The sequence below is a fragment of the Topomyia yanbarensis genome, chromosome 3, assembly GCF_030247195.1.
Source record: "Topomyia yanbarensis strain Yona2022 chromosome 3, ASM3024719v1, whole genome shotgun sequence".
Classification (NCBI taxonomy): domain Eukaryota; kingdom Metazoa; phylum Arthropoda; class Insecta; order Diptera; family Culicidae; genus Topomyia; species Topomyia yanbarensis.
In genome coordinates this window covers 83753345-83773712 of record NC_080672.1, presented here as the reverse complement: position 1 = coordinate 83773712, position 20368 = coordinate 83753345, and the positions used below count along the sequence as shown (strand labels likewise).

The following is a 20368-nucleotide window of genomic DNA, read 5'->3' as shown; positions in this document are numbered from 1 at the left end:
TATGTTAGCATGATGCATTAGAACTGGTAATAGTTACAGAACGCCAGATCAAGAAAATAGAAGTTGAACCATCTACAATTCGTTCGCTAAATCAGAAGATTTTGTGCAAATTTCGACATTCTCTTCGATCGAACATTTTATGGATATTTTTCTACTCATTTCGATTTAGCGTCTTCTACACCTTTTAAACGTGTAGCTTAGAACACCTTGCGTTTACCAGCACCGCCAAGGATTGTCATATTCGGTTAGCGCATAAATACTGAGAACTCTAGAATATCCATTGTTGCAATGAGAGTAAATTGTAACTTGTAAATAAAAATAAATAATAAAAATCAAATTAAACATCAATAATTCGTTGATGTACTATAGCCTTTTTTGTGACAAAGAACATGGATTGTCTTAGATTTGGCTTTGTTTTCATCAAGAACTTTTCAAAATTTCGTTTAGTTTCTAGTGACAATAGGAAGTAATTAGAACTAAAAGCTTTATACAGGGGCGGGTAAAGCGTAGTTGGTAAATCGATTGCCTTGTACGCAGCTCATCATGGTTCGTTCATCAATCCCGCACATATAGGATTAGAAATTTTTCTAAAGAAATTTTCTAACCCAAAAAGAGGCCATAACCATAAGGTTAAAACCTCTATAATCGAAATAAAAAAAAGCTTTATGCAATAATTTTTAAGCCCCTCCCGAAATAAACTCCTGGCTACGGGCCTGAAGACGCTACTCTAATCAACGACTTTAAATAATAGTAGTAGGATTCATATGGGTTCATTACTCTAATTTCAGTTTTACGCTAAATTTTGTTAAATGTCTAATTATTTTTAATTAACTGATAATTTAACTTGATCACAAAGAGAGAAATTAACTTTATCACAAAAACATAAATAGAAATTTTCTGTCAAAATTGAGTTCTACATTGTTAGTAGTCAGCGCGGTGCTGTGATCTCGCTTGTGAGGCGGACAACGATCGTGCTCGTCAATATATTGTTCAAGGTTGTAAGTTGGAATCCAGTCTCTGGGGTGATTTATTCACCACATTTCTCCTGTTTGACTGGTTCATATGTATTGTAATCGTTGCACACTACCAAAAATCTCTAATCAAAGAATTGATACTTATTTCAAAAATATAAAATAATTAAGAACAAAATGGAAAGGAACTTGCAAATTTCCATCGAATTCAAGGGTGAACACGAAATGGGTGTAACTTCAGATCCCTGACACTTGACTACTGTATCGGGCAAACGCTAGTCTAAAAGTGAAAACACTACGCTGACATTTGGTGCAGTAGTCAAGTACCATGCCCCTGAGAAGACGAAATCGAAGCACTAACCCCTGGATTTATATAATCGGTTATGTACACACTGGTTTTAAAGCAATTTTCTTTTTAGGAAGGAATATTGCATATTGCTACGCATTAGTTAGCCGACTAAAAACAAGATTCGATTTCAATATGCCTCATCAGCAAACAGAACTTCTTCTCTTACAGGATATCGTAAGTTAGCCCGATCAGAAACACATAACAGAAATATTTCATAACTATATCTTGCATTGTTACTTGCTATAAATTTCTGTTGTTTTAACTATTAACGAGACGTTATTTATAACACAATATGTTACACAAATTGTGTTCTGTTATAATCTTATTATTTCATTCTGATCGGGAGGATGCGTTTAGTAGTGTCAGTCTGTTGCAGTAGTCAAGTGCCATGGTTCTGAAGAGACGATGTCGAAGCCCCAGCCCAGATTTTTGAAGTATGATACTCTCACGTGTCAATACAAAGTCCTGTTTCAAAATTTTCTCCTGGAAGTTTTCTAGTTTTTTAATGCAAACAGCTCTAGCTGAAAGAGTTTTTGATCGGAAATATGCGCAGGCATCTTGTATCAAATTTCGTAAAGTGCACGACTACTATAAATAAATGAAAAAATGGATTTTGTGAAAACAGTCAGTTGTATTCAATCGGTGGGCTGCGTTTTCTGTACCGTTCCTTTTCATAACGACGATTGATGATTCGCATAAAAAGAACTTCCGGTTGGCAAATTATTCAGTTTGTATTTTGTATCATACCGTACGGTGGTCGGCAGTCAACATCGGTCGGATCAAATTGTTAACAGTATACCAGCTCGAAATAAATTCTACTGTCTATCGACCCCCTAACATATGCGAGCCCTTTTTAGAACCACAAACACAGTTTGAATATGGGTGAGTAATGTTAAATACAGCGAAACAGGTTATCTCAACTACTACTGTCGAAATAGAGCCTGTTGAACAGTGCGATGTTTGCAACCGTCACAGCACATAAAAAAGCTGGATAACAGATACCATTTTGAGTGTCAGATGAATGCCGAATTTTCTTTTGATGCCGAATTAATGAGGTTATGTCTCTGGCATGACAAACTCATCTCTTTTTTGTATGGTATACTCAAGTTGGCCCTTGCAGGCAGCTTCTTACCTGGGTTCGATTCCCAACCCCGCACATAAGGTTAGAGATTTTACACGAAAAATAAGCTTTTTCTTTTTTTCGATTATAGAGGGTTTAGCCTTAAAGTCATTCGCCTCTTCGGGTTGGAAAAAACTCTTATGCAAAATTTCTAACCATATGTGCGGGATCGGGACTCGAACCCAGGTGCGATGCGTACAAAGCAATCGATTTACCAACTTCGCTACGCTCACTCCTACGAAAAAGAAGCGAATGATCCCTCTATAAGGAACCAAGGGTGGAATTAGAAATTTGTGACAATTTATTACGTGGGGGAGGGGGAGTTGCGAGGAGGAAAATGAAGTCTTCTTTGGACACTTTGAATATTTAGTAGTAGCGTTGATTTAGGGAATTCAAATATACCTTGGTATGAGATCTCTTTAGACGAAATAGTATTTTGACAGCTCGGTTGAACTTACCTGAAAAGAAAAGAAAAGAAACAATTAGTATTGTGAATTATATACGGCGAATAAATTGTTTGAATCATAATTGCTTGCGAAAATTTTAATTCCAGTAGGTGCTATTGATTAGGATCTATAATCTCCAGAGGAAGAAGCAAAATAATTTAATCGACATTTAAAAATAAACCTTCTGTATGCTTTCTAATAATTCTACATACACGGAAAAAAGTGTTTCCAAATCCATTAACAACGTGCCATGAACAAACACGTTTTAGGTTACGAAACAGGACCGTGAAAAAAACATCATATGCTTAGTGATTGTGCTAAATTTTCCTATCTAAATGAATGCATTTTTGTTGATTTTTTACAAAAATGTGAAAACGTTCTTGTTTGACACTATCGGTCTTATTTGACCATGTTATTGGCCACGAAGGGAAACATCTTTGTCAGTTACTGTATCGATTTTGTTGGCTATTTTCGGCAAATTTAAGACTAAGAGAAACGAAAGCAATGAAATTGGAAGACTTGTAATATTTCCAAATCTCGACAAACATATGATTACGGTTTAAAAGCCAACTGTCAAAATTCTCTTTGAAGGGAAATTCCGGACAAACTATTACACATCAATCACAGATGTTGGTACTAAACAAACGAAAAAAGTTTTCTCTTTCATTAACTGCTGTATACTGTGTTTTGCGAGTTACGGTTTATCCGGAATTTTCATTCAAAGATAATTTCGACAGTTGGCTTTTAAGCCGTAATCATATGTTTGTCGAGAAATGATTGATCCAACAGAAACGATGCGCCTCCGGAGATTCACTATCACGCGCTCAAGTTTCAGTATTTTTCCAAGTATTGTCGTCAAAGTAGTCAGAAAATGATTTTTTTTTTCAGATTAGTAATTTGTATGTTTCTGTACGGGTAGTTTGCAGGGCCGTTGAGAGCCGTGCCGGGCGTCAGGACTTACATTATTGCCAGGCCCTTCTGACTAAAAACTTTTTTGAATCTCGATTGAGAGTTTTGGATGCATTAAGCTGTTTAAATCAAACCATAATTGGTCAAATTACCGATTGATAAAGCAAACACAATTGTAATGTGTTAGTAAATATAGTCCTTCAATATAAATAAGATAATACTAGGAAAAGTCTATATATGTGGAACATTAACACAGTAGCGATTGATTTCGAAGTCCGCCCTACTAAGTAACGACTGTACCCAGTAGATTATAAATTAACACAAAATAAGGAAATAAACAATAAGGAAGACATATTTACAACCGTAAATCACAAGATCTCCTGGTTTGAACAACCAACTGCATGTCCCCAAACACAAGTCGTCGCTGTTGTGCTATCTGATGACAAACGCCATTACTTAAATCTTTACAAAGTGGTGTTTACAGAATTTTGACATTCTGCTTGGTTACTAAGATATAGCGAGAAACGTGCTGAGAAATTTTTAATGTTTTGCTTCAAATGACTGTGTCTGGGGATTGGCTCAAATTATCTTGATGTAGAAGATGTTTTTATATGTAAAACTATCTGAGAAACACAATGGCATAATCATTTTCAAAACAAAAATGCACGAATTGTGAGAAAATTGCAATTTAAGTTTTAAACTGGTAATATAGCATATTTCGCAACACTGTAACCAAAAATAACTATTTTTCCTAGATTCCCCTGCCTCATTTATTTCAAAATGCATCTCACCCATTGTTTATAGACCAAATGAAGCCAAAGATATAAATAAAAGTTAATAATTGATGATTTTTTCTATGGAAAATGTTCCATGCACAATTATGACACGCCATACAAATTTTGTCATCAATGCACTCGCAACATAGTCAACTGATCCTCGTAATATTTGAGAGCTTAATACAGAATAGATAGAAGCATCAATTGTCTTCTTTGAATTGTTTATACCATTTATAATTTTCAAGATATTCAATCTCGAACTTTAAAAATCGTTTTTCTCGAAATATGCGAAATGGCGCTTGTCATAAGATAGCACAACAACGACGAAGTAGCGCCGAGCGCATCGATGAAGGCTTTGAAAATAGTAAACGGTTTTCAGTTCAGCCCGATGGCGTCGGATAACGTTTGAAATGGCATAACGGTTACAATAAGGAGCTTCTCAATCCATAGCTTAGCAGCAAATTTTCTATATTTATTTACATTTCTAAATCTCTTCAATGGACTGGTGAGCATTGGTTTAATGAAAAATAATCTACTTCTTCGGTGTAAAATAATTTGGAATTTTATTTCAATACCTTAGTTTAGCATCTAAGAATGTTATGCAAATTTAACATCATATTAGATAAGTAAGTTCTCGTTGACAGAACGCTGTTTTTGGGGTCATTTTCTGAAAAAACAACGAATTATATCAGATTCCTTCCGCCAGATTTCTTGCTAAATCACTCTTTAATACTATTGATATTTCCATTATCTCGTATTTACAAATATTTTTATCCAGAAAGTTTTTTTGAAACGGCATAATTCGAAACCAAGAGATTCATAATCTGATGACAGTAGTATGCTGTATTGTTATGATAAGGACAATACCTTAGGTACACTTCTTGTCTGATACCTTGACAATGTATTGTAATATATTATAGATTTCAAAACGCAACAAATTTAGCTCTTAAGTAGTTTTCTGTCTTGCATTAATAATTGGTCTAAAAGACTATTATTTAGAAAAAATCGACAAAAATAAAGTAGGTTAAAGTAGAATGCATAGAAAAGTTTATTTTTGGGATTAAGCCGTCAGAAAAGCCGACCTGTACTACTATCGTGCAGATTCTTCCACGTGGCTGAATTTCGCCCGTTCCGGTTTCATGCGACCGTGGTGGCACAGACCGGCAAACCGGTTCGTTCGGTTGCCGAAAAACATCACACTTTTATTCGCCACCTTGCCAACACTACCTACGCGGTGGTGGTGATGGTCCCTACACGAAACCATCGCCCAGGCTCAACCAGTCAGTCAGCAGAATTATCATCATCATCATCATTATCATCATCGTCATTGTTATCAACCAGGCAGCACACCGTCTCCTCCCATGGCAGAAGCCACGAAAGCACAAACTTTCCGTGCCAGCTGCGTTGGGTTGGGTTTAGTTTTGGCTGGCTATCTGACTGTGGAGTGCACGGCCCACATGGTGTCACGTATTTTATTTATTTTATTTACTATCAGCCGAACCATACAGACGAGCAAGCCGGTCGATGGTGTTCATCGTGAGATTGAGATGTGAGTGAAGGAGAACCAGCTTGTTTGAATTAGTGCAGTTTTCCACCACCGCTCCCATCCCGTTCCCGATCGGAAAGGAATAACAAAACTTTGAAAGAATCCAGTTTGTGTAACAGATTTTGTTATAAACCAGGGGCCTCATTATGCAACCAAGTCGAAACGACTTTTTCATACAAGCTGTATACAATAAACCTTTCGTTTCGAGAAGCGCAATTTCACTCCAGGTCCCGTTAGTAGGTAAAACAGAATATCATAACAAGTATCATCGGAAGATAACATTTTGTTATGATCTTATGATCGGGTTGCAATCCCATATTGGAGAGTATCTTAGAAGAGAAAATGCCCTAAGGCGGCTCGCACAGCTGCTGTGACAGAAGAGCAGAAAATCAGCGTGATGATGGGTGCGAAAGGATACTGAAAAACTATTATACACAATTGGGCCATTAAACAAAGAATGAAATTATTTTTACATTTCTTACAAAAGAAATGTATAGGATCGACTCATAGTTTTTAAACTTGTTTCAAGGCCCGGAGAGCCGAATCTTATATAGCAATCGACTCAGCTCGACAAATTGGGACATTGTCTGTATGTATGTGTGTGTGGGTATGTATGTATGTGAACTAATGTCATGTAATTATCTCAGCAACAGCTGAACCGATCTTAGCGAAATTAGTTTCAAATGAAAGGCCTAACACTATTATTTTTGTTTTTCGATATGTTGTTTACTTTCTGAAATATGGATGATTTTGTCGAAACACGGCAGGATTTTAGCAAATAACTTTCGAACAGAGATATACAGACGTACTATACTGCCATGATTAGAAATCTTGTAAAAATACCTTTCGAACAAGCTATAAATTGTTAAAATCCGTTCACGAGCAGCAGATACATTAAACATTTTGTACTTTTTTTCCTCGATTACCAATTTGCACTAACTATAAAAAAGACCGTTACATACAGAGTATTGCTTTACTGGCGTTTTAGGGGTAAAACTAGGGTGATTCAAGGAATTTGGTTCCGAAAACATTTTGTGAATTTAATTAACTAAATAATTAACTATTTCTCAAAAATTAATACACAAGTTTACTTCAAAGACAAATCAATGTGTAAACTCACTTCGAAGTGAAAATTTGTCCAGAGTTGATGTATTTACCCGTTGGAGTAAGCATTACGTCGTGAGATAGACGTTGGATGGTATATGATTAGACAGATCACCAAGTAATCCACCTAATAGTGAGAAAATAGATTTCTAATATAATTTATATAATATATTATAATACAATTATACTCGCACGATCACCGAGAGCAACTGTATTTTTGAACAACAATATACTAGTGAAAATTAGTCTTGTTTTGCAAGAGTTATGTTATACTAATTATGGCGATAATATATATATATATATATATATATATATATATATATATATATATATATATATATATATATATATATATATATATATATATATATATATATATATATATATATATATATATATATATATATATATATATATATATATATATATATATATATATATATATATATATATATATATATATATATATATATATATATATATATATATATATATATATATATATATATATATATATATATATATATATATATATATATATATATATATAAAAGTCTGTATGTAACGGCTTAACCGATTGCCACAGGATCTGATGATTAAACTACATATACAGGGTGTTTGGTTCATGGTTAAGAATCTCTCGGGGGGTGATAGACTGCCATATTTGGAGAAAAAAATTGTTCTACACATACCATCAAATCTCAACCGTTACAGAGTTATTGAACTTTTTGTGTAAAAACTTATTTGTCTTAAAGTACCTCTAACTTTAAAAGTATACTTTGTATTTTAAATATTTTAGTTCCATTCGAAAGGTGAGAAAATTTCGCATTGAGTGATGCCCTTACATGTTTCAGCTAATGAGTTTAAGTAGCCTTTTCAAAGTAATTCATTGAAAATTAAACAATTTTGAACGATTTTTCGTTCATTTCTTGAAAATCCTTATAGTTAACCTCATCATTTTAATAATTCAGATTGTTAGTCTTGATGAGCTGCTTAATTCGTTCTTTGACATGATACACTTACCTTTTCTTATTTTCATGATTTTGGGTTATTCAACTTTGATATTTTTATCTCATTTTCACTAGTACCAGCTCTAATTGAAAAATTATGGCACTTATTGTACTGTTTTTCTTTTTATTCGAAAGCCAGGAAAATTTTACAGTGAAAAATGTAGTAATACCTTTCAGTTAAGTGAATTTAGTATTCTTTTAAAAGTAAATTAGTATAAAGTTAGTTCTATTATTAGCATTTTCGTTAATTTTCTTAAAATAGTAAATAATAAACATCACCATTATTATCATGGAAAAAATGCATCTCAGCAAGTTCTACAGTTCTTTCTTTGACTCCATTCTATTATCTCTTTTGGTTTCGACGCAAAATCGTTTTTATCACATCGTTTCATATGGAAAAATAACGATTTCGAACCCACTACATTTGTGGCGAGCTCATGCTGTGTTAACTATTAAATAGCAGCAAAATGAAAAGAGATATAGACAAAGTGTCAAATAAAAAGTTACAGAGAATATTAAGGGGCATCAAATGAACAATAGTAACGATAAATTTTGTTGATTTATAATTAGAATAATTAAAAAACTCTCCAAAAAACACAAATTTTGAGTTATTTCGTTAGTAAAAAATCATTTAGTACACTTAACTAAAAGATATTTTTACATACACTCATAGGACATTTTCTCAGCTTTCCAATGAAATCTTGTAAATAACGATATAAAGCATATTTTTTAGATTAGAGTCTTTTAAGCACTTGCAAGTCGGTTACAGGAAAAGTATAGTAATGAAATTACAAAGAAATGAGAAGAGATAGAAATATGACGTCCAAGAACAAATTATGAATCGTCCCAAAACCCAACTTTTGGATAATGGATATTGCTATAATCATACTTCATTATTTCGAGAAAATTAGCAAAAACCTCCTCAAAAACACTAGCTTTAAAATACTTTACAGCTAAAAGGTAATTAAAACTATTTACTTAAAAGATATGAGAACACCATTCAATAGGAAATTTTCTCACCTTTCGAATGGAACTGAAATATTTAAAATACAAAGTATACTTTTAAAGTTAGACGTATTTTAAGACAAATAAGTTTTTACACAAAAAGTGCAATAGCTCTGTAACGGTTGAAATTTGATGGTATGTTTAGAACAATTTTTTTCTCCAAATATGGCAATCTATCACCCCCGAGAGATTCTTAACCATGAACCAAACACCCTGTATAGTTGAATTATATTTTGGTTGTTTTCATATAGCTTTCAAATGGTTTACAATATCGCCTTGATGTCAATGGGAAAGTTATAGGAAATTTTATGGGCCTTACGAAAAACTAATTGTTGTTGATGGAGAAACGCGAATAACTTCCGAAAAGGTCGTAGTGAAACAAAATCATTGTGTTGGTCAAACAAAATTTAAAATATCTCGAGAACAACTACATATCAGAAATTTTTTGTTATGAGCATTTTGATTCATATAGAATCATATTCAAAAATAAAATTGTACTTTTGACTGCAAATAGTATGAATTATACAAATCTGTCAAAAGTTGTTGTTGGGAAAACTTTTTTATTAAAATCTTTTCCATGATCCAAATACACTGAAAAAGCTTCTTTTATGTCTTTAAAACGATAAACATTAGATTTTTGACAATTTTTGATAGGGTAACGCGAATAACTTTTTAAAAAGGACATAATTACATGAATTAATTGTTTTTGTTGGAGCAAAATTCCATATATCCCGAAAACTGTCGCATTTTGGAAGATATTTGTTAAATGCGTTCTGATTTAAAATAATACTTAGAATTATATTCTGTAATAAAATTACAGTTTTGTATGTCAATTAGTATGAAATTTAAAAACGTGTATAAAGTTATTGTTAGAAAAAATTTTTTGCTGATAATTTCTCCATCATGAAACTACATTCAAAATGTTTCCTTTCTCTTTTGATTTTTGTTGACAAAATATAAAACATTAGAAAAAATGGTTTTTCTTTGTAATTTAAATTTTTATCATAAATTTTTGTTTTTGTGAAAAATGACACAATATTTTTTGCAGTGTATATTTTTTTCGTGCAGAAGTATTCAATACCTGTAACTCGTTCTCAGATAGTTTACTGTATAAAATAGTGTAATCGAACAAAAAAAATTGAAATTACTGCGCGTAGAAGCGCTTACGCCCTTTTAAAAAATTACGCTTGAGTCAAAATAATCTTATTGACTGTGGAAAATGTTTAGTCTTCCATGCCGGTTGAACCTGTAAAGTTTTATCGGAATCTAAGATGGTCGGTCACGATTTTAGAGATTTTTAGGACGGACCTTCGTGGAATTCCTCAGTAACAAAAACAATCGCTGGAAGTATTTGAAATTGACAATTGAAATTGATTCTCTTGGAATAAAGTTGATCTGAATAATTTAGTACAGGGTGATTCATCATGATGTTTTTTTGATCGCACAAAAATTTGAAAAATGGAGTAAATCGCGAAATGTTTATTTGTCAATCGAAAGAACATTTTTTGCCATTTATTGTTTGAAAACAATTTGTTTTAAATGTTGACCACATTAGCGCTTGAGGTAATCCATTCGACTGGTCCAATTTTTGATGACAGATTAGAGTATTTCAAGTGGTATCTGGCTAATTAGTCGAGTAATGTTGGTTTCCAATGCTTGGGAATGTCACCGCCGCTATGTTTTCTTCATTGCGTGTTGGGTGTGGTCGATTTGTTCGCTAAACCATTCAATAACGAGAACTGCAACTTTTACTCTTTGATTGTATGGCAAATAGTGGAGTCATTTGGCCGATTATGTCGACCATATTATGGTCGGAGTGCACGAAACACATTTCTCACAGATCGTTGATTTTCGAAATATAGTTGAATAATTTGAAAATGGTGAGAATACTGTGGTGTCAAACAATACTAAACTACAATAACATGATATGCCCTGTTAAAAACCATCATATTGAACCACCCTGTATATGCCAAGGTTTGAGACTAAAAATAAGAACATTTGAAGTAAAATAAGGACGCTTCCCAAAAACCTCGTAAATAAGGACATGTCCTTTAAAATAAGGACGGTTGGTAACCCTATGTAAACAAGCTCTCTGAACTGTCAGAAAAATGAAGTTATGCATTTTCATGCAATGTTCTATATGCCAACCACCCGCCCGTTCCTCCCGCTTATCGCCTACAACGCCATCTGGACCAGAGTAGCTACAATTTCACGTATGAAGGAGAATTCTTCACAGAAATCTCATGAATTTATTTAGTCGGAGCTAGAGAGATGGTTTTATGTCATTTTTCAATGCTTGTATACTTTCCAAAATATTTTCCTTTTTGTAAATACGTGCCAAAATCAAAAATATCATTTTTCATTCTTGAAGTGCGAATATATTGCAAATATCTGATAATTGATAATAATTGATAGGTGGATCCATTCGCGCGAGGCTTATTGTATATGAAGGCGGCCTCAGAATGTACGTGTAGGAATAAGCATTCTTGAAATGGGTCGTTGGATGTACAGTAGAGCTATCGTCTTTCATTTCCAGGTCTAAACATGTGTACATGTATCGATGAAAACAAATATAGAATTACACAGATGCAGACAAGTTTCTTCCATAAAAGCACTGAGATGGATTGTACACACACACACACCATTCTATTAAAAATTTAAAGCACGATGATAGTTTCCATTCAACAATGGCAAAATTTAAAACTCATTGCTAGCTTTTTAACTCAACCTACAGTTAACCTTCAAAAAGGCAAGGGGTCTAAGAGGCCCGTTTCGTTACAGTTATCTAGTGATCGAGCGTTTATTTCGGGCTTTCGATTCTCTCACTGATAAAACGACAAAAAAGATCCTTTTGATTTCATTCAAAAGTCTGTATGTAACGGCTTAACCGATTGCCACAGGATCTGATGATTAAACTACATATACAGGGTGTTTGGTTCATGGTTAAGAATCTCTCGGGGGGTGATAGACTGCCATATTTGGAGAAAAAAATTGTTCTACACATACCATCAAATCTCAACCGTTACAGAGTTATTGAACTTTTTGTGTAAAAACTTATTTGTCTTAAAGTACCTCTAACTTTAAAAGTATACTTTGTATTTTAAATATTTTAGTTCCATTCGAAAGGTGAGAAAATTTCGCATTGAGTGATGCCCTTACATGTTTCAGCTAATGAGTTTAAGTAGCCTTTTCAAAGTAATTCATTGAAAATTAAACAATTTTGAACGATTTTTCGTTCATTTCTTGAAAATCCTTATAGTTAACCTCATCATTTTAATAATTCAGATTGTTAGTCTTGATGAGCTGCTTAATTCGTTCTTTGACATGATACACTTACCTTTTCTTATTTTCATGATTTTGGGTTATTCAACTTTGATATTTTTATCTCATTTTCACTAGTACCAGCTCTAATTGAAAAATTATGGCACTTATTGTACTGTTTTTCTTTTTATTCGAAAGCCAGGAAAATTTTACAGTGAAAAATGTAGTAATACCTTTCAGTTAAGTGAATTTAGTATTCTTTTAAAAGTAAATTAGTATAAAGTTAGTTCTATTATTAGCATTTTCGTTAATTTTCTTAAAATAGTAAATAATAAACATCACCATTATTATCATGGAAAAAATGCATCTCAGCAAGTTCTACAGTTCTTTCTTTGACTCCATTCTATTATCTCTTTTGGTTTCGACGCAAAATCGTTTTTATCACATCGTTTCATATGGAAAAATAACGATTTCGAACCCACTACATTTGTGGCGAGCTCATGCTGTGTTAACTATTAAATAGCAGCAAAATGAAAAGAGATATAGACAAAGTGTCAAATAAAAAGTTACAGAGAATATTAAGGGGCATCAAATGAACAATAGTAACGATAAATTTTGTTGATTTATAATTAGAATAATTAAAAAACTCTCCAAAAAACACAAATTTTGAGTTATTTCGTTAGTAAAAAATCATTTAGTACACTTAACTAAAAGATATTTTTACATACACTCATAGGACATTTTCTCAGCTTTCCAATGAAATCTTGTAAATAACGATATAAAGCATATTTTTTAGATTAGAGTCTTTTAAGCACTTGCAAGTCGGTTACAGGAAAAGTATAGTAATGAAATTACAAAGAAATGAGAAGAGATAGAAATATGACGTCCAAGAACAAATTATGAATCGTCCCAAAACCCAACTTTTGGATAATGGATATTGCTATAATCATACTTCATTATTTCGAGAAAATTAGCAAAAACCTCCTCAAAAACACTAGCTTTAAAATACTTTACAGCTAAAAGGTAATTAAAACTATTTACTTAAAAGATATGAGAACACCATTCAATAGGAAATTTTCTCACCTTTCGAATGGAACTGAAATATTTAAAATACAAAGTATACTTTTAAAGTTAGACGTATTTTAAGACAAATAAGTTTTTACACAAAAAGTGCAATAGCTCTGTAACGGTTGAAATTTGATGGTATGTTTAGAACAATTTTTTTCTCCAAATATGGCAATCTATCACCCCCGAGAGATTCTTAACCATGAACCAAACACCCTGTATAGTTGAATTATATTTTGGTTGTTTTCATATAGCTTTCAAATGGTTTACAATATCGCCTTGATGTCAATGGGAAAGTTATAGGAAATTTTATGGGCCTTACGAAAAACTAATTGTTGTTGATGGAGAAACGCGAATAACTTCCGAAAAGGTCGTAGTGAAACAAAATCATTGTGTTGGTCAAACAAAATTTAAAATATCTCGAGAACAACTACATATCAGAAATTTTTTGTTATGAGCATTTTGATTCATATAGAATCATATTCAAAAATAAAATTGTACTTTTGACTGCAAATAGTATGAATTATACAAATCTGTCAAAAGTTGTTGTTGGGAAAACTTTTTTATTAAAATCTTTTCCATGATCCAAATACACTGAAAAAGCTTCTTTTATGTCTTTAAAACGATAAACATTAGATTTTTGACAATTTTTGATAGGGTAACGCGAATAACTTTTTAAAAAGGACATAATTACATGAATTAATTGTTTTTGTTGGAGCAAAATTCCATATATCCCGAAAACTGTCGCATTTTGGAAGATATTTGTTAAATGCGTTCTGATTTAAAATAATACTTAGAATTATATTCTGTAATAAAATTACAGTTTTGTATGTCAATTAGTATGAAATTTAAAAACGTGTATAAAGTTATTGTTAGAAAAAATTTTTTGCTGATAATTTCTCCATCATGAAACTACATTCAAAATGTTTCCTTTCTCTTTTGATTTTTGTTGACAAAATATAAAACATTAGAAAAAATGGTTTTTCTTTGTAATTTAAATTTTTATCATAAATTTTTGTTTTTGTGAAAAATGACACAATATTTTTTGCAGTGTATATTTTTTTCGTGCAGAAGTATTCAATACCTGTAACTCGTTCTCAGATAGTTTACTGTATAAAATAGTGTAATCGAACAAAAAAAATTGAAATTACTGCGCGTAGAAGCGCTTACGCCCTTTTAAAAAATTACGCTTGAGTCAAAATAATCTTATTGACTGTGGAAAATGTTTAGTCTTCCATGCCGGTTGAACCTGTAAAGTTTTATCGGAATCTAAGATGGTCGGTCACGATTTTAGAGATTTTTAGGACGGACCTTCGTGGAATTCCTCAGTAACAAAAACAATCGCTGGAAGTATTTGAAATTGACAATTGAAATTGATTCTCTTGGAATAAAGTTGATCTGAATAATTTAGTACAGGGTGATTCATCATGATGTTTTTTTGATCGCACAAAAATTTGAAAAATGGAGTAAATCGCGAAATGTTTATTTGTCAATCGAAAGAACATTTTTTGCCATTTATTGTTTGAAAACAATTTGTTTTAAATGTTGACCACATTAGCGCTTGAGGTAATCCATTCGACTGGTCCAATTTTTGATGACAGATTAGAGTATTTCAAGTGGTATCTGGCTAATTAGTCGAGTAATGTTGGTTTCCAATGCTTGGGAATGTCACCGCCGCTATGTTTTCTTCATTGCGTGTTGGGTGTGGTCGATTTGTTCGCTAAACCATTCAATAACGAGAACTGCAACTTTTACTCTTTGATTGTATGGCAAATAGTGGAGTCATTTGGCCGATTATGTCGACCATATTATGGTCGGAGTGCACGAAACACATTTCTCACAGATCGTTGATTTTCGAAATATAGTTGAATAATTTGAAAATGGTGAGAATACTGTGGTGTCAAACAATACTAAACTACAATAACATGATATGCCCTGTTAAAAACCATCATATTGAACCACCCTGTATATGCCAAGGTTTGAGACTAAAAATAAGAACATTTGAAGTAAAATAAGGACGCTTCCCAAAAACCTCGTAAATAAGGACATGTCCTTTAAAATAAGGACGGTTGGTAACCCTATGTAAACAAGCTCTCTGAACTGTCAGAAAAATGAAGTTATGCATTTTCATGCAATGTTCTATATGCCAACCACCCGCCCGTTCCTCCCGCTTATCGCCTACAACGCCATCTGGACCAGAGTAGCTACAATTTCACGTATGAAGGAGAATTCTTCACAGAAATCTCATGAATTTATTTAGTCGGAGCTAGAGAGATGGTTTTATGTCATTTTTCAATGCTTGTATACTTTCCAAAATATTTTCCTTTTTGTAAATACGTGCCAAAATCAAAAATATCATTTTTCATTCTTGAAGTGCGAATATATTGCAAATATCTGATAATTGATAATAATTGATAGGTGGATCCATTCGCGCGAGGCTTATTGTATATGAAGGCGGCCTCAGAATGTACGTGTAGGAATAAGCATTCTTGAAATGGGTCGTTGGATGTACAGTAGAGCTATCGTCTTTCATTTCCAGGTCTAAACATGTGTACATGTATCGATGAAAACAAATATAGAATTACACAGATGCAGACAAGTTTCTTCCATAAAAGCACTGAGATGGATTGTACACACACACACACCATTCTATTAAAAATTTAAAGCACGATGATAGTTTCCATTCAACAATGGCAAAATTTAAAACTCATTGCTAGCTTTTTAACTCAACCTACAGTTAACCTTCAAAAAGGCAAGGGGTCTAAGAGGCCCGTTTCGTTACAGTTATCTAGTGATCGAGCGTTTATTTCGGGCTTTCGATTCTCTCACTGATAAAACGACAAAAAAGATCCTTTTGATTTCATTGGTAATTATGAGCGATTCTTCTTGAAGTCACAATTTCAGCTTGCCTTTTTGATGGTTAAATAAAAAAAATTATTGTGAGTGTACAGTCGTGATTTGCTGGTTGGCCACTTTTTAACTGGACCGCTTTTTAGTTGGACCTCCGCTAGTTGGACCAATGTCCAATTAAAAAGCATCTGAACGCCAAAATCTCATGTCAAATTTACTTTGACAATCAATCTGACAATATTTAGAGATGTGAATAGATGCATTTACACTGCCAACATCTTCTTTGGAGAGTTTTTTTCATTTGTCAGTCGGACCAACTAGCGAATCAAATTCGTTAGTTGGACAAGGCTGTGGCCCAACCAGCGAATCAGGACTGTACTTCAATCAACTCAAAAGTACCTTATTGAAAGGAATAGCTCAACTGAAACGAATTTTCAATAACAACAAAAATGAATAAGAAATAATATGAAGAACCCACCTGAACTTCAGATAAAAGAAACTGTTCTTTCGGTTGTTTCATTTATCTGTGTAAACATACCTGGGTTGATATATAGACTAAATTGGGTTTATTTTTCAGTACAGTTTTTCATTATGTTTATTTTTAATGAACGCATTTTTTAAAAGAATCACTTGGAAAAAAGAGCATACTTGACAACGGATATTGTACGAGAACTGTTATCAACCACAAAAATCAATTGTAATACTAGTAGCATACGAAATCATAGAAGAGTCTTCGAGATTTTCCAGTCCCTAGCGAAGGCCATTCTGGTGTATAAATACTAAGATTAGTCACCCGTTTAGCTTATGACTGATAGCGTCTAAATATTATGTATTTTAAATGATTTGGAAACTTTTTTGAAAATTGAAATGATCTTTCAAATTATAAAAATTACATTGCCCAAGAAATTTTATTCATAAATTTTGTTTGAAAGCGGTAAGTTTAGATTACATTGATGGAAATGCACTTCAAGCTTCAACCAGACTACCATTAAACAGTCATTTGATTCACTACGCCACTACAAATTTTGCAGATTAGAACATCAAAGAATTTTCCATAAGAAGAAACGTCACCGAGAAAAAAACATCCTTAAGACTTTATTTTCATGAATGAATTATTTTCTACGAAAAAAACCGCCCACCGCCTACACTTTTTGTTGTGGTCCATAAATAATCGCTTGATGCCTGGTTAGGAAAACTGGGTGGAAATCCCTAACAATCCCACCTCCGCGCAAGAAGCAGGCAGCCATTAACCATCGTCAGCGGCGAGGAAGGCGAAAAAATCGATAATCCTATGTGATGAAGGCCCGTGCGCGCGGAGACGGCATCCATTTTCCTGTGCGACGCGAAAGGGAAAAACACCACCATTCCGGGTGCCACTGACGGGGCGAAAAAAAAGCGTGCGGAAAACACCCTCCCGAGACTTTAGGCATATGTTTACAGGCAGCGAAAACTTACCTCCTCGGGCGGTCTATTCTATCCATTTTGAAAATTATCCATTCCAATCGGGTGTATTTCACTTTTGATCACTAGAACTAGCCAATTTTCACTACCTTACAGTTAACTGGGAAGTCACATCTTACGGAGTCCACAGTTGGACACAACCGTACCAGCCGACCAGTCTCTCAGAAATACGCGGCCAGTGCGATTGCAAAAGGATGAGAAGTTGTGCACTTCGTCCTCGTCCTCATCGCATACCATGTAGCTGCTTCTATCGGTCTGAGGGGTGGAGGAAAATTCACTCCCTATTTTCCCGGACCGCTGCGCTGGTTCACTCACTGAGCGTTGCTTTGCTCGCTCTGGCGGCTCATACAATCACTCACGCAATAGGCTGCTGCCAAAATGTGTTGGGGGAAAAGTGGAAGTGAATATGTTAGAGTATGTGTGTGTGTTTTGGTTCCTTTGTGTGATTAGGCGCGCGTTTGTTTTTCTCGGTTCAGTCGCAGTAGGCAGGCACTGGTATTGATATAAATATTTGGCGATAGTTCCCCGCATGGATAATATAGTACAACGTGGCGCTAGTGGTTGGAAGCTCGATCAATTTAGTATTGTAATTGTACACAGAAAGGTTATCTATTGCAAATTCAGCTATGATGTAGGTTAATTCAGTGATTTTGCAATGTTGAAATTTGCGCTATGCGAGGTATTTGTTGAAAATTCTAGTTTTTATGTATTAATTTGGCTCTTCTTGAATATGTATTGTTCCTCCCTAGGGAGCTTTGAATCACATTTGGGAGGTTCAAACTTTTTGAATTAGACTTTAAAACGAAGCTAAACATATGCGACACGGAGCTTAAGGTTCAAGTGAAAAAGCTTCAAAAGGCAGCCATATTTGGAAACTAAAAAATCACTGTTTGGCTACCCTTTTTATAATTTTCACGAAAATCAATCAATGTATTCTGGGCATTGCTAGAATACTACTAATTTATTTTTGTAAATATTTTGCCAACGGTGCGGAAAAATATGCATTTTCGATTTTAAAGCTAACCGCTTTTCGAGTCTGCTAAGATGAACCTTAACTCAAAAGAATCATTATTCGTAAAACAGGGTCAAATTCATCAGTAGTTCCTCTTTGTTTTTGTTTTGGAAATAAGATGCAGTCCAACGCATTGAAACAAGCGCCCGAGGACAATTTGACAGTTCCCATATATTGAACTCATAAGCAAATTTTGTGGTGATTTGGTGATGTCATGGCGGCTCGAATGGAGCAAAAGTTGAAAAAGGCGCATCCCATTTTCTATTTTCCATATCTAAAAAATAAACAATTTAAGCATTTCCATCATCAAATTTATTTCGCTGTTCACATTAGAAACTGTCCGCATTCCCCAATCCGAAAGAAAATAAATCGATTTTCGGAAATACAAGAAGATGACTTTCAAAATCAAACCACTACCACTTATATTGGAATTTACGAAAATTTTCCAAAGCTAATCAACATCTCCTAAGGCATGAAATCCTCCGGTAGAGCCGAGTAAAATGCCAGAATAATTCATACCAAAACCATCGCAACGTCTTCCGGACAGAAATATTGCAAAAGTTGAACAAAACTCTGACAGGAGTCGAACGAAATTTTACATTCCTGGCAGCATTCCTGCTGAAACCGAGCACTACCGGTTTGCTGCCAGAATTCTGATAAAAGCACACAAATTTTATTCTAAACCAATTTTACTAAATGTGTAAAAAGTTTATTGTTTATTTTCCCGATCAAAATACTAGAATTCTTGGCGATCTTAATGAACTTGAAACAAGATGTCGCAGGTTTACGAATAGTTAAGCTTGGTGATTTACTTTCATCGGCCAAAATGTTTTTCATTTTTATTTCATTTTTAGCACCAATGATATACCAATTACAAACTTCACACAACAAGAAAACCAAATTATTTTTAGAAAGGAAGAGAGCCGGTTGCTAAAACAACGACTTCCAGCTAAATTTATAATAAGATTTATGTAACTGACGGTTTCCAATCAGGGATAAATTTATTCTCTAACAATAGTTTTCTTTATCCACATTTTGGAATACGCTTTTTCTAAATGTTGTTCTAGCCGCATTGACGGCGTTCATAACACACGTAACGAAACACGCTTTTCTCTTGAAACTTTTTTGTGTCGTTGTTCGTGGTACTTGTACAGAGAAGGCATACTAGCGCCACCATCAAATCGGTGGTACATATATGAAACAAGCACTATCTGTCAAGTTGTTCCTGGGTTGGAAACAACACAGATGCTAAAATTGAATAAAAAGAATTACTACAATCGGTAATAAATCCGGATTTTTGATCGAATGCCGTTTTATGGTATTTTACATACTTATTTTAAACTAGCTAATACCTGTTGCGCGTTGCTGCGACTTCCAACGAAATAGGAGTAATATTTCGAATTTCATATATTTGTTCCGAAGCATCATCTGGCAGCAAAATAAGCCCCAACCAGTAACACAAACATAACAAATATCTACTACG

General features: G+C 33.7%; 2 protein-coding genes across 4 annotated transcripts in view; one reads left to right on the top strand and one right to left on the bottom strand.

The window, feature by feature from the left end:
- The window catches only part of LOC131693092 (putative uncharacterized protein DDB_G0282129), a 100724-nt gene extending 82669 nt beyond the window's left edge, over positions 1–18055 (bottom strand). For all 3 annotated transcript variants that reach the window (XM_058980627.1, XM_058980631.1, XM_058980629.1), the window contains exon 1: positions 17868–18055. The gene's annotated coding sequence lies outside the window, so the exon portion shown is untranslated. The remainder of the gene's footprint in view (positions 1–17867) is intronic.
- LOC131693093 (uncharacterized) overlaps positions 1–20368 on the top strand; it is a 141001-nt gene that overhangs the window by 95615 nt on the left and 25018 nt on the right. The window lies entirely within an intron of this gene.